Genomic DNA, 16,367 nt, shown 5'->3' on the forward strand with positions numbered 1-16,367 from the left:
AATGCTAGCTCATCCACGGGCCAGTTAACTGTTTCTTGAGTAGTATAGCGGAAGGAGAACTGGGTCAATGGATGCTCCAGTCCTAGTAGTGGTACTAATTAGCTCCAAGGCTTGAGCAAACCTTTCTGGGCCTCATTTTACTCATATGCAAAAAGGGCTTGTGTAGGATTTTTTAAATTTAGTTTAAAGTCCATTAATTAATGTGTGGTGTATTATTATTATCAGAGGTAGAGTTTAGTGACCCATCAGTTGCATAGAACACCCCGTGCCCTCCTTCATGCCCATCACCCAGTTACCCCCTCCCCCCACCCACTTCCCCTCCAGCAACCCTCAGTTTGTTTCCTGGAGTTAAGAGTCTCTTACAGTTTGTCTCCCTCTCTGATTTCATCTTATTTTATTTTTCCCTCCTTTCCCCTCTGTTTTATTTCTTAAATTCTACATGTGAGGGAAATCACATGATAATTGTCTTTTTCTGACATATTTAGCTTATCATAATGCCCTCTAAGTCCACCCAAGTCATCGTAAATGGTAAGGTTTCTTTTTTTTTTTTTTTAAAGATTTTATTTATTTATTTGACAGAGAGATCACAAGCAGGCAGAGAGGCAGGCAGAGAGAGAGGAGGAAGCAGGCTCCCTGCTGAGCAGAGAGCCCAATGCGGGACTCGATCCCAGGACTCTGAGATCACGACCTGAGCCGAAGGCAGCGGCTTAACCCACTGAGCCGGCTGCCCAGGCGCCCCAAGGTTTCTTTTTTTGATCGCTGAGTAATATTTCATTGTATGTATATGCCACATTTTCTTTACCCATTCATCTGTTGATGGACATCTGTGTTCTTTCCATAGTTTGGCAATTATGGACATAGCTGTTATAAACACTGGGGGGCAGGTGCCCCTTCGGATCACTGTATTTGTATCCTCGGGGTAAATACCTAGCAGTGCAATTGCTGGGTCATAGGGCAGCTCTATTTTTAACTTTCTGAGAAACCTCCGTACTGTTTTCCAGAATAGCTGTACCAGCCTGCGTTCCCACTGACAGTCTAAGAGGGTTCTCCTTCCCCACATCCTCACGGACATCTGTTGTTTCCCGACTTGTTAATTTTAAGCATTCTGACTGGTGTGAGGTGGGATCTCATCAAAATCCCAGAGGAGACACAGGCAGCAACCTCTTTGATCTTGGCTGCAGCGATTTCTTGCTAGACAAGTCTTCAAAGACAAGGGAAACAAAAGCAAAAATGAACTATTGGGACTTCAACAAGATAAAAAGCTTTTGCACAGCAAAGGAAACAGTCGACAAAACCAAAAGACAACCAACAGAACGGGAGAAGATACTTGCAAATGTCTTATCAAATAAAAGGTTAGTATCCAAAATGAATGCATCAGACTCAACCCCCAAAGAACAAATAATCTAGTCAAGAAAGGGGCAGAAGACATGAACAGACATTTCTCCAGAGAAGACATACAAATTGCCAAGAGACCCACGAATAAATGCTCAATATCACTCGGCATCAGGGAAACAGAAATCAAAACCTCAATGAGATGTGACCACGCAGGATGGTTTTTTCATGTTCCTTTAAATTTAACATTCTACCCTTTCTAAAATCTACCAGTACATCCTATTCCTCTTCTCTAGAACACTCGCTTCGAAGCCATGAAGCCCCTGACGGGAGTTCAGTCATAGTGACCTGGATGTCAGTTCATTTATTATTTAACCAAGGAAAAGGAAAGAAAGCTCTCCTCTTCCAAAGGGGATCATCTTAAATTCCCCGAGTTTCAGAAACTGGGCAGCTCAAGCTGAAACACGACTTAGCAACTAGCAAAGTTGAAGGGGATTGTCTTAGTTTGTAAATTCTGCCAATGTGTATAATGAAGTCGTATTTGAGTAGTTCTAGATGAACGAGGGCTGTAGCTAATTCTGGAAATGGCCATACTCCGTGCTTCCTGGTGCTGGAGCCTGAAAGGAGAGCTTGAAATCAGATCTGGATCTTCGGCAAATGATCTTAGGGGCCCCTGTGCACTGGAGTCAAGGCTCTCCCAGATTATGTGTTCAAACTAAACACCAATTTGTTAACCTACCATGATCCTGAGGCTTTAGCTAGACTGGAATGACACCCTGTGGGTTTCAAGCAACCTAATGATGATACCTGCCATGTTACAGCTTTGCATCTTTGAAACATGGAAGCCACAATACACATTCCCCTCTACCTTTCTGGACTGGTCTCCGGTACAATTCTGTGTGTGCTGTTCCTTCACGTTACTCTGCCTTCTGCACTGTGGATGCCTGGGAACCCTCAGGGAAACATGATGATTATTAACCTGACCAATGAACCAATAAGAAACAATCTCTTGGCCTTAACATACTTTCTTTACTTGACCTCTCTTTACAGCACTTGACACCTTTCTTGTTCTCTTCTAGAACATGTTTCCACCTTATTCTGTGATGCTGTACTCTATCCACTTCTCCTGTTAGCTACTCCTACTTAGTCTCCCCCTCTGGTTTCTCTTCTTGCTTCTGCCTGTCCATTTTCCCATTTCCATTCTTGATTCTCAACTCTCCCCTCTGTAGGTCATTTCCCTTGATGACCTCATCCCATCCCAGGGCCAGGAGGTGTGATCAGCCTCCCAATGTGTACTGCCCCGTGGTCACAGAGAGCTCAGTGCCCTCTCTCTCTCTCTCTCTCTCCCACCTCAGGTTCCACCTACTGAATTCACACTGGGGGAAATCCCACCCCTGCCACCCAGAACAGCTGTGTGAATGTGGACAAGTGACTTTAGCCTCAGCTTCCTTGTCTATAAAATGGGAGGATAATAGACGGTACCTCTTGGTGGTGTAGTAAGTGCTACAGAGGTGGATTTTGTAATGTGATTGGCACATAGGAATAATTTGATCTGTGTTATCTGTAATTTTTATTTGAATAATTGAGCTTTTTCACTCACAGACTCTACTAGCCCACCTCTCCTCCCTCAAACACCACCACCTGACACAGGCCCTCTCAGGATTCCTGTCTCTGTGTCTGGTATTGCCTGCTTTTCCATTGTCTAGACTCAAGAGTTTGAAATCAACTTTGAACCTCTTTTTCTCTTTTGTCTCTCTATCTGACAAATTGCCAAGTCCCTCCTCTCAGTTCAAATCTGGCTCTTCTGCTCCATTCCTATCCCCAATAGCCTGATTTATGTTGATTATTGTCATGCTTCCCTAGCCGATCTCTCTGGTTCTCACATTTTTCTTACCACCAACCCATCTGATACCTTGTGGAAGCGTTCATCTTGGCACATAGCTGTAATTACACATTTTACTGGTCCTAAACAAACTTCCACTGACTCATGCTTCTTGTTGAATAAAAGTCAATTCCTCAAAGTAACATTCAGGTTCCTACACGGTAGGGTTGAGGCTTGGCTCAGAACATGTGAGGGGGTGGGGAGAGGGTGGCCTTCCGGATGGCACGATGAGGTATCAGCTCGGGGTGGGAGAAAATATGAGTCACTTGCTTGTTCTCAGTGAGGAGCAGAGAATATATAAAGAGAACAGATAACTCTGCAAGTAGCAAAAAAAATATCAAAAGTCATAGGGGCATGAATAACAATCAGTCACAATTGACCAAGTAGCTTCTAAAGTGCAGACCGTAGGGCGGGGTGTGGGGCATGTGGCAGTGAAGGGAAGTAACACACGTCGTTGCTCTCAAGGATTTAAGGTCAGAGAGACAGAAGGGTAAATAGACGCTGTTACATCACGGGTGTGAAAACCACTGAACCCTTTGGTGGGAATATGGAAGAACGTCACCCACACGCGTGGGGGTTGGCAGGGCAGGGGAACTGCTCGGAGAGGAAATGGCATATTAGCTGAGACAGAAGTGTGAAGACTCACTTTGCCAGGGGAGGGAGAGGGGCAAGGGGGTTGAGGTGTTCCATGGTGAGGGGGTTCTGTGGGTCCAGCAAGACACAGAGAGGCCCTGGCGTGTTGGTCCTGTAGGACTGATGCTTAGCTGTGGGCAGAGGTAAGGGGTGTTGAGCGATAGGGAGGGGGAAGTAGAGGATGGACTATGCAGAACTCTCTTCACCACAACAAGTGTCGGATTTTACCCCAGGGACAAGGGGAATCACTGACAAGGGAATGTCCTCATCGGATTTTCTCCATTCTCAGAAGCTGAGAAAAAAGCCAGGATTTTAGTTGGGAAGAGGTTAAATATATCAATCATTAGAACTCAAATAATTTCTCAGACAATTTCAAAGAGTTTAATTTTGGTAAATCTGTTTCAACAACTCAAATGATTTCAGTTTCAAGGCACTTAATTGAACTTGGCTCTTTACCTTTGACCCTTGCAGTCTGTAAACAACGAGAGAAGTTGTCAACTGATTTACGCACTGTTGGCTAGGTAAATGTGTATTGGGGTCATAACTGTAGACTGTCAGAGACGAAAGGACCTCAGAGGGAGTCAGCTTCAGTATAAAAGCACTTTTTAAAAAATGTAAATATTTTTATTTTTTATTTAAATTAAATTAGCTAAGGTAGAGTACATTATTAGTTTTTGATATAATGTTCAGTGATTCATTAGTTGCATATAACACCCAGTGGGAAAAAAAAGCATTGATGCTTTTTTCTGGTTTGCTGCCTTAATTTAGCTCCATCTGGCTTCCGCACCTCCCTCTGAGGTGCAGACAGAATCTGGGAGGGCACTGAGGTGGCCTTTATTTCGGTCTGGCCGGCCATGATATCCTTGCTTCTCGGGCTGACGAGGTCATGGTGAGCTCCCCACAGTGAGACTAAAGCAGGTTCACTAGGAAAGAGGTAGGACTGAGCTGGAAGGGTCAGGCGTCCCAGAAGAAGGGAACCCAGCCCCCTTTATGTTAATGGATACCACCCCTTCTAGCCCAGTTGTGAAAGGCAGAGATACAATCACCTTCCAGGTCCAGACCAAGAGGCTGGCTTAATAGAATTTGGTCCTTGCAATATGTGTCATTAGGAAAAAAAATCTTCGTGGCTTGGCCATTATAGGGGCTACAGTAGCATAATTTGACAGTCCTGGAAAAGAGTATTAGTCACAGAGTGAAGATGACTTAGATTTGATTATTTCCCACAGTGAAGGTCGAAGAAGTATCTCCTGCAAACCCCAAGTATTTTTTTAAGGTTCCTGGAAATTTCCACGTCACCATTGTCCTACAATAACTGGTGTTACCTGTTATCTGTAGAACATGAGATTGTATAGATGTGACAGCTATTATTATCCCACTTCAGACAAGAGGTTCTTTAACAGAGAGGTTAAGTAACTTGCTCATTGTCACACAGCAGGTCCTCGTGCCAGACTGAACCCAGGCAAACCTCTAGCAAGAGCCTGTACTATCAGATATTGCTTGCCCCTGAAATATCAGTGTTGGATGAAATTAAGCAAAGAGAGAGAGAGAGAGAGTTTAATCACTTACTAGATTGACAAAGACTGGGAAGCTGGATGATGTCCAGGGTGTGGAGGGCTTGGGGAAAAGTGTGCTCTGCTACCCAGTGTAGATAAAGTGATGGATGTCCATCCCTCCTCTCCTCTCCTCTCCTCTCCCCTAGCAGGACTCAGAAGTCCTTCACGCAGCTGCCTATCTCCACACCAGAAAGGAATCTGAGTTTGCAAAGCCAGAGCTTTTCCCACTGCAACATAACATTTGTCTGGTAGGTCACAACCCCTGTGCGCTTTCCTTTCCCAAAAAATGACATTGGGTACAAATAGAGAATGTGACACCTTTCATCTGGAGTTCAGGTTTATGCCAGAAAAATCAAGCCAATTTGTGTTGGGATTGTTCCTTTGCAGCCAAAAACTTCCTGGATGACTCACTAGAAGTGTGAACTTTTAAAAGTGCACAGTCTTTCTGGACGGCAACTTGACTCCACGTGTCAGAATCTACCAGACCTACTCACCAATACTCAGCAACACCCGCTCTAGGAACAGATCTCAAAGAAGGCAATGGATGATGGCATGGGCAAGGCTGAAGGATGCTGATGGAAGCAATATTTCTAACAGCAAACAAAGAAAGAGAAATGACTTGAACCATCATCAAGAAAGGTTCTATAAACTGCATTGTATTCCAGGTTCTATGCAGCAGAGTACTACGGCACCAGCAACACGATGAGATTTAGGAAGCAGTGAATTATTCACATCCGGTCTAAGCATAAAAGACACAAACAGGAAATCAGTCAAGCCACTGAGTTAAAATGAAAAGTTAAGACGCGTGTGTTTTCCGCAACCGCTGATGATGATCGATAGAGACGAAGATCATCACTAGACACTAATGCCACCGGGTAAGTGATTGTAGGAGGAGGATGTCACATGGTCTCAGAGGATCTCCCTCGAGGTTATTTGCTGCTTGCAAGGAAGGAAAGGCACCTTTTTATCAAAGAGATCTGGCAGATGCCGCTTAACCAAGCGATCAGTCTCTGTAATCCCAGTGAGACAAATGGATATGATGCCTTCTCGAGTTACCAACCCCACTTAGGCTGTATTCTTGTTGGAGAGACTGAACCAGAATCTAATCAAGGGAAACAGACAAATGCAGATTGTAGGCCATTCTACAAGACAACTAGTTTGGATTCTTAAAAAATGTCCATGCCCATAAAAGAAAAAAAAAAGGCAAGAGAGAATATTCTGGAACAACATGATCCAATAGAAATACAATGAGAGCCAGACAAGCAATTTAAAAATTTTACATGGCCACATTAAAAAGAAAAGAGGTAAAATGAATGTTAATAATTTTCATTAATAATTATTAATTAATCATTTTAATCCAGAATTCTAATTTCTTATTTTTTAGTCCAGTGTAGTGTGTGTACTATCACTTCAGCATGCAGTCTGTATCCAGGGTTGCTGATGAGACAACTCACAGTATTTTGTGTGTGTGCTGAGTCTTTAGTACAATCAGTGGCCCAGCTACCTTGGCTATGCTCAGTAACCACGCTGGCCAGGGGCTTCTGTGTTGGGTGACATAGTTCTAGATTACAGCAGATTAAAGAGTCATAAAACCAAATGAAATGTGGGAGCCTATTTTGGAAGGAAAAAAAAATACCTCTAAGGGAGGTTGTGGGGATAACTGGGGAAATTTGTAGATTGCACGGAGTGTAGACGGTGTATTTGCCATATACTTGTATATACATTAAAGTCCTTGGTAATAAATGTACTCAGTTATGCAGGAGAATGATGTTATTCCTAGGAGGTATTTGCTAAATTGGTTATGTGTGATGTCTGATATCCATAACTTTGTTTTGTTTTTTTAAGGTTTATTTATTTATTTGAGAGACAGAGCAAGAGAGACCATGAGTGGGGAGGCAGAGGGAGAAGCAGGCTCCCTGCTGAATAGGGAGCCCAAGGTGGGGCTTCATCCCAGGGCCCTGGGATCACCACCTGAGCTGAAGGCAGACGCTTAACCAACTGAGCCACTCAGGCGCTCCTGTAACTTACTTTCAAACTGCTTGACAAATTACAGACAGACCACAGACAGACAGAGAACGAGGTAGCTATAGATAAAGAGTGTGAGCAACCGCTACTAAGTGGCAGATCCAGGGAAAGGATGGTCAGTTCTTCATTGCACTGTTTTCTTCTAACTTTTTTGAAGGTTTGAAAGTTCTAAAAGAAAAAATAGATTCTAATCGTGCTAATACCATCCTACGTGACTTTATAGTTTACAGTGTATTTTCACATATGTTGTGAATCGGGTCCTTTTGGAAGTCCCTGCAGGTAGACATAGATGGTGTGTTTTATCGTCATTTTACAGTCAACAGAAACATTCCTTCCCGGGCTGGGCGCGGTAGGTACACTTTCTCTTCTAATTTCTGCAAGAGCTCCCAGAGTCAGGCTGAGTCTCTCCTGTTCACCCAAGCGGACACCCGAGGCTCTGGGAGGTCAGGAGGCTGCCAAGGTCGCCAGACAAGCAAGCCCAGGGCTGGGTGTGAAGGAACCTGTGATCCAGTCCGTGGCCTGACTTCCTTTCTCTCTTTGCTTCCTGTTCGTAAGTCCTCTTGGACGGATGCAGACATGGGAGACCAGAGACTTAACTAACTTGTAGGACGTCGCACAGCTACTGAGGGGCAAAGCTGGACTTCAAGCCAGACATCAGCCTCCCCTTCCAGGGCTCTATTTACAGAGCCTCCAAGCCCCGCGGGACGGCCCTCCTGCCCAGGAACGCTCTGAAGTAGGTTCAGGACCTAATGTGGTGACTCATGTGAGACATCTTGGCTCGAGGGCACCTCAGCACAGGAAAGTCCTCGAGCTCTTGAAGTGGAGCCAAGAAAAGGCCCACAAGCTCTGCGCGGGCCTCACCAGGGAGCAGCTTCATAAAAATAAAACACAGCCGCATCGACTAAGTCATCTGATGTCCTGATTAAGAAGCATGAGTTGCCGCATCATGTGACCGAGAGGCGGTGAGCACCAGCCCTGGAGACAAGACTGGGCACAGATTCTGCCAGGGGGTGGGAGGCTCGTGTCCAGGTGGGATAATGTTTCAGGGTGTTGGGTGGGGGGGGGTGCGGAGGCACGGTCAGGCCTCCAGTCTCACAGCTAGGCTGCATCTTTAAATGTTTATATTTTTTAAAGATTTTATTTATTTATTTGAGAGAGAGAATGGGCGGAGGGGCAGAGGGAGAGAGAGAAGCTGACTCCCCGCTGAGCAGGGACCCTGATGTGGGGCTCGGTCTCAAGACCCTGAGAGCATGACCTGAGCTAAAATCAAGAGTCAGACTCTTAACCAACTGAGCCACTCAGGCCCCCATGCTGCAATTTTTTTTTTTTAAAGGAAACAGAATTCAGTGGTCACTTAACTTTAAATGAAAATTTTTAATGGGAATTAACATTTTCATTTAATTTTAATTATTTTTTTAAATGGAAATATCTTTTTTTCCTTTTTTTTTTTAAAGATTTTATTTATTTATTTGTCAGAGAGAGAGAGGGAGAGAGAGCGAGCACAGGCAGACAGAATAACAGGCAGAGGCAGAGGGAGAAGCAGGCTCCCCGATGAGCAAGGAGCCCGACGCGGGACTCGATCCCAGGACGCTGGGATCATGACCTGAGCCGAAGGCAGCTGCCCAACCAACTGAGCCACCCAGGCGTCCCGGAAATATCTTTTTTTAAAAAAGAGTTTATTAATTTGAGAGAGAGCATGAGTAGGGTGGGGGGCAGAGGGAAAGGGACAAGCAGACTCCCCACTGAGCAAGGAGCCCAACACAGGCCCGAACCTAGGCCTGCAAGACCACGACCTAAGAGGAAGGCAGATGCCCAACCGACTGAGCCACCCAGGCACCTCTAATTTTAATTATTTGATTAAAAAGCCTTGTTCTTTAGTGAAAGTCTTAGGCTGGAGAGCAATGAAGTCATGTGTCAAGTACTCAAGTAAGTAGACAACAGCAAACGGATTCTAAGGGAACCATGAGTTTTGCACCAGAACAGGCTCTCCTTTTCGTGCTCGCTCTCTTTCAAATAAATAAATAAATAAATAAAACCTTAAATAAGAAATCCCAGAAGAGGCTCTGCATGGGGACTACTAAAGAGGGCTTGATAGATTTCATTCCTCAGAGGACCGTCCCCTTCTCTCCCTTTGGGCAGGGACTCCGGCAGTGATCCTCCAGGACCAATTAGCTATAAAGCTAAGAAGGTCACCCACTGAGCATTGATCTCAAACCACCAAGCACTGCTTGAACCGCTGGGAGGAGCTGCCTGGCTGCCCCGGACACAGCAGGGTCCTGGTCTGCGGGGTGCCGCCAGCGGCTCGGCTCTACAGGACCGTGGGCACACAGAACGGCGAGGCCCCCAACACGAGACCCTGACTCTGACTGTGGCAAGGCCTGGGCTTTGGAGTCACACCTTCCTCTTTTCAAATAGCTTCTCAGCCGAAGATGGAATGGCACCTGTCAGTCTAGACCCCGAATGCAGGGATGGTCAGTTAGTGCTGAGCCCCCATGAGCAGGACACAGATTCAGCCAGAGACCCGGGAAGCAGCCTTGGCTTTAGGGTGATGCTGGTGGGTCGCTAGAGCCTACCAGTAGACTCCAAACCCCTAGCAGAGTGGTCCTGGGGGTGTGAGTCCAGGCAAGCAACCGAGATCAGTGGTTTTGCCTGCCGGTGTGGACTGGACTGGCCCGTTCAATGAATCCTGCAGAACTCTGTCTTCATCCTGAACCATGACCTTCATCCAGGCCCCTCTGAAAGGAACCTGACAGAAGACCGGCAGAGCCAGTGGTGAGGGGCTCATGTAGAACACGTCCTACATGAACGCCCACCAGGCAGCTGGTGTTTGATCCAGTCTTCACCCTGCCAAGCACTGGGAGAGAGAGGACGCACACAGTTAAGAGGTGACGCAAAGGGGTCCCTACATGTGGGCTAGTGACTCAGCAGCCCAGAAGGGCTTGCTCTCCCTTGGGACCTCACAGGTCCACTGAGCCTCCAGGTGCTTGACCAGACCTCAGGGCCAGAAGGACCTTGTGTGTGCATCTCAGAGCAGAGTCCACTGAGCTGGAGGCGCTTATGAGGGAGAAAGCCAGAGGGGCCTCAGCAGTCGAGCTGTAGACTTCATGGCGGCCAACATGTCTTGTGACTTCCTGTATCCAAGCTGCTCCTGGTGGAAGGAAGGGCTGGAGCTCCCAGCGCTCAGAGGGGCTCAGTGGAGGGCTCTGTTCTATCTTAGGGACACAATGGTCACATTATCCTTAAGACGAAGAAAACGCTTTCTGGGCATCATGCTAGTGCTTCCCTCGTGCTCTGTCCCATTCTTCCTTCCTGTCCTCACCACACCCTCCCTTACTCTTTGCTCTATTTTTACTGATGTGAAATTCATAGAGCATACAAGGAACCACTTTGAAGCATATGACTCAGTGCCATTTAATGCCTCACACTGTTGCGCAAGCATCACCTCTGTCTAGTTTCTAAACTTTTCATCACCCCACAACGTCCCTGAAGGCATGACGTGGTTGCTCCAGCTTCCCCTCCCCACTCAGGCGGATGTGGCTCCCGCAGACATTTCACAGGAAAGGAATCCTGCGACATGTGAATTCTCACATCTGGTATCTTTCCCTTCGTGTTGTGTATTTGAGGCTCACGTAAGGTGTAGCATAGAACAGGACCCCATTCTTTTTTTATGGCCAAAGACTATTCCCTGGCGTTGATTTACCACAACTCAGCCCATCCTCGCCAATGGGCATTTGGGTGGTTTCCACTCACGACTGTTATGAATATTCACACACATGTTTCTGTGTGGGTGTTTGCTTTCCATGCCCTAGGGTCAGAGGTAACTCCAGGTCGAATACTTCAATGAACTGCAGAACTGTTTTCCAGAGTGGCTGCGGCATTGTGGACCTGCCCCTCCCCTGGCACAGTAGGGGGTTCTCTTGCCCTCTTGTCCAAGGAAACAAAACAAAGTCAAGAAAATAATCAGCTCATCCTAAAACACAGAGTCTGCCAAGGGCATTTACACAGCCCAGCACATTTCCTAACAAAGTTCACAAAGCAGCCACAATAAAAGGTGAGCCTAAAACCAGCTGGTCGGCAAAGTACCTTGAAAGGCAGAACCAGCTGGTCTGTCTCTCTGGGGTCAGGGAGAAGAACAGTGCTGAGGTCGTTTGGCTCCTGTACTAGCTCCCCTGGCCAGCTACCCTTCTCCCCATTTGAACAGGTCTGTCAGCGGGTCAGCCTGGCTAGACACCTGCTGTGCACAGAACAGCCACCTCTCCGGCAGGTGGGAGGACAGGTGGATGTGGAAGGAGAGACAACAGAGTTCAAGGAGCAGTGTAGACAAGTTTGAGCCAACATGGACAGGGATGGCATCTGCAAGCTGGAAAGGACTTGAAGATCTCAACTCGAAGTCAAGCACAAGGTCAAAGTTGAGGAAACGGAGGTTACCCCAGGTTCAATGACTTCAACCCAGCTGGTCTGCAGCAGGGGAAGCCAAGGTGAGGAGTCAGGTCCCACCATGCCTGTGTTCCCAGACTTGCCCCATAAGGTTCACCCGAGTAGCCGGTAAAATGCAGGTCCTCTGACCCTGCCCAGGTGAACCAGGCCCGACTCTATGGAGAGAGGGTCTGTGCTTTCAATAGGTCTGATCAGGAAGTCTGGGGAGCATGCCGCTAACTATGGAGAAAATGATAAGGCTGATTCTAGGTGCCCCCAAAAGCGCCTCCTTCTTGATTGTATTGCTGACATTCCCTTGCATTTGAGTGAAAACTTGAAGTCATCACATATGTGTGATACATGGTCTCCATTGGTCTGCCTCGGGCTCTGACGGTCGGAGGATTTAGATAGTCCCAGCCTTTGAGGCACACCTGGGCGCACATGCACCACACACATGCACGCAGACGGGACGGTGAGTGGCCCATCTCTCCGCGCATCTCTTTGAACCCAGATTAAAGCACTAACTCCATCATTCTGTACTTCACCTTTTTTTTTTAAGATTTTTATTTATTTATTTGACAGACAGAGATTACAAGTAGGCAGAGAAGCAGTCAGAGAGAGGAGGAAGCAGGCTCCCTGCTGAGCAGAGAGCCCGATGTGGGGCTCGATCCCAGGACCCTGGGATCATGACCTGAGCCGAAAGCAGAGGCTTTAACCCACTGAGCCACCCAGGCGCCACCGTGTACTTCACCTTTAAAAAGGAAAAAAAATTAAGTGCCATATGTAATCTGATAAAAATTAAGAAAAAATGTGTGGTAATTTTAATAGGTATTTTTAAAATCCAGATTTCACAGATAAATTGAGATTCTGTGAGTCTCGATTACTTGCTCAAAGTCATGAATCCGGTTACTGGCTCTTATGGGTTGAACTGTGACGTTCCCCACTCCAACTTCACCCTCACCCCCACAAAAGATTATGCTGGTGTCCTAACCTCTAGCCCCACAGAGCGTGACCTTTTTGGAGACAGGCTCTTTCCAGAAGCAATCAGGTTAAGATGAAATCATCAGGGTTGGCCCTAATCTGATTTGACTGGTGTCCTTATAAAAAAAGGGAAATTTGGACCCAGACATGCACCTAGGGAGAGCGCCCCATGAAGACGAAGATGGAATTGGGATGAGCCTCTATGAGGCAAGGAATGCCGAAGGTTGCCGCCACTACATAAGCGAGAGGAGATGCTCCTCCCAGCCCTCGTTAGGAGCCAGACCTGCCAACCACTGATTTCAGCTCTCTGACCTTCAGCACCATGAGACAATATGTTTATGTTGTTCAAAGCCACGCAGTCTGTGGCACTTTGTATGGCAGTCCTAGCAAACTCACACGCCAGCCAAACTGAGGGGTTAACCTGGGTCTGTCCCCATCCAATTCAAGGGCCCATGTCCCAGCACGGTGGCCACCTCAGCCCAGAGTATGATGGGGAAAAGACAGGGGAGCAAATGAGCACCTGACAGTTCCACACAGCTCTGTGGAAAGATCACAAGAGAGCAGAGTAGGGAGTGGTTTGGGCGGGGGAGGCTGGTGAGAGGTGGCTTCTAGCAGGTGATGCCTGGATGTGGCCTGTGTGCTCAGGCTGGTTCCAAGGTTATGGTCTAGAATGTGGAACAGCAAGCAGGTGGTGAGGGCTCATAGATCTTGCCTCCCCACCCAACACACATGCACACAGGTGCACACGGGGACAGTACCGTGGACAGTGGAAAGAGAAGCCCTCAGAAGGCAAACACTCTGAGTCCTGGCCCCATTCTATCTCTTGGACAAGTCACACAGTCTCTTGGTTATTCCTATAAAATTGCGATAATAATACCTACCGACCCTAATGCAGGTAATGGATTGATGCCCACTGAGGGACCGTTTATGAGGTTTATGTCTGGGTGGCTTGCCTTTAGGGTAGCAGTTTCCAAATGTAGTTCAGTCTGCTGAGTTGTTGAGATACACAGACTCCAGGGGCTTCTCCCAGAGCCTCTGATTTGGTGGTCTGAGGGGCAGCCACAGAACACGTGGGCAAACACACTCTCTGAGTGATTCCGATGGGCTGCTGGGGAGAGGGCTCTAGATCATTGCTGAACACTGGCACAGACAGGCTGTGGGTATTGTAGTAAGGTAGCTTATGTATGCGGGCACAACCAGATACAGTTTGTCAGGCCCAGTGCAAAATGAAAATGCAGAGCCTCCTTGCTCAAAACTTGAGCACTGCAAGACAGCAGGAGAGCATGCAAATGAACACAGGCTTTTGCTGAGTGCACATCCTGCACAACTGTGCAGGTCACTCTCCAGGGAGGCTAACCCTGTGTGCTAGCTTCATGGGGAGGGAAGGCAGTGAGCTCCCAGCTACATGTGTTAGAGCAGAAGCCGTTGGGCACCTCAGGGTGACACCTGCACTGGGGAAAAACAGCTCACCCTAATGCTGAGTCTTTCATTTTATCAGCTAAAAACCCTTCAGGGCTTTGTCAATGACATAGCATGGGCCAGGCAAGTCAGCCTCAAAGACAGAGCAAAGGTCCCTCAAGGCTTCTGCCCAAAAATTCAATCACAGGGACTTTCTATATCAAATTCTGCAGCCTGTCCCAGCCAAAGATTACTGTTCTGCTCTAATTTCGACTAGGGCACAGGAACGGTCGCAACGGTACAAATAGTCCCCAGGAGGCGGGGTGCTGCTGGCCACATTTGTTACTTTCCTCATGTTTCCTGTGCAGTCTTGGCGCCAGAGATCACAGTCCTCTCATCTCTTCTGAAGGGTCTATTTCCTTTCTGTCGTGAGTACAGCACCGCTGACGGGTGAAGAGTGGCAACGTGGTAATTGGATTCCTGCTCTGATGTTGTAACACTCCTGCCTGAGAACAGGTCACGGGGAAAATACCTGCTTCCATCAAATTCAGGAATTGAAGGAGTGTCTTATCTCCTCTCCTTCTGGAGGGAAAAAAAAAAAAAGATGATCTAATTGTTGAGGCTAGTAGCCCGCAGATCTAGCTCGGAGGTGACACCTCAGTCCTTTAGCTCTCTGTATGTACATATGTATGCATATGTGCTTGTGTGTATATGGATATGTGTGTGTGTATATGCATATATACGTATATACAAATATTTGCATATTTGTGTACACATTTGTATATATAGTATCTATAAAACACTGTCTATGAAGACAACTTTTCAGTCAATATTTATTTTGGGGGAAAATAATGTGTTAGGGAAGCTATAAACTCCATTCTGAGAAATCTGTCACCTGTATGGGGGAGACTGGGCTCCCCCACGTCTGCTTGTGACGGGGTACTGAGATCACCCGTGTGCAGATCTCAAGCTCCCTTCCTTAACCCTGCGCACCCCGCAGATTTGCCAAGTCACAAAGTTCCTAAAGCACATTTCTCTGTCCTGCAAAGAAACAGGAATTGGGAGGTTAGTTCGAAGACCATCAGCTGGGAGTGCCAGGAGCATGACCTGTAGCACATTTTCCCCAATGTGTGAATTGGCAGGTAAGAGCCTCTACGAGGGGCTCCTGGGTGGCTCAGTCGGTGAAGCATCTGCCTTCTGCTCAGGTTGTGATCCCAGGGTCCTGGGATCAAGCCCCACATCGGGCTCCCTGCTCAGCGGGGAGTCTGCTTCTCCCTCTCCCCACCTCTCACCTTCTCTCTCTCAATATCTTTCTCAAATAAATAAATAAAATCTTTAAAAAAAACAAAGAAAAGGTAAGAAAGAAAGTCTCTGTGAGCAAAAACACACCTAAAAAGATTTTTGATGGCAGGCTGGGTCAAAGCCCTGCTCTAGCAGAACTGTAACTCAATTTTACATACTCAGTGGGATTTGATTCCAAAATAAGGCTGGGGAGCCTTCACAGTCCACTGACTGCATGAGGCTGATGATGTCCGGTTCAGAGAAATCAGATATTGAGACAAACAGCTCAAGACTGTGAAAGACACCTGCTAGGTCTTTCACTGTGTTCAATGGAAAATTGTCTTACACATCGTAGTGCCAAGGTCTCTCACAGAGAGTCAGTAATAGCTCAGGCCATTTCTTATGTTGTTTTCATGACATGCCAAAGCCGTCCATGTGTATCAGAAAAGAATGAGGAAACTGTATGCACACGTACTCTCCCTCATGCCAACCGGCCACTGTTGGGTTTGGTCCCTGCATCGTCTAGGGGTTCCACTCTCCACCAAGAAAGAGGAACTAGTTCTTGCTATTTTAGGAGAAAGAAGTTCTAGCTATTTTAGGAGAAAATAATTCATTGTTTGGACAGATCTTGAAACCCCAAACCTACAAAATCATGATGTTTATAACTGCATGTTTTAAAATGATATTAGAATAAGAGAAAAATCAAGACAAAATATTAAGATAAATTAGACAGCTGTTATTTTCCTGAAAATCAGACTCGCCGTTTTAGTTTCCCTCTCCGACTCTAACTCCAGGAAGGCAGGGTCATTGCCATGTTTATGCGGAGGTGACCATTACTTGCAAGGGGAGCCCTCTCCTCTAGGCAT

Source organism: Lutra lutra, chromosome 14 (assembly GCF_902655055.1).
Source record: "Lutra lutra chromosome 14, mLutLut1.2, whole genome shotgun sequence".
NCBI lineage: Eukaryota > Metazoa > Chordata > Mammalia > Carnivora > Mustelidae > Lutra > Lutra lutra.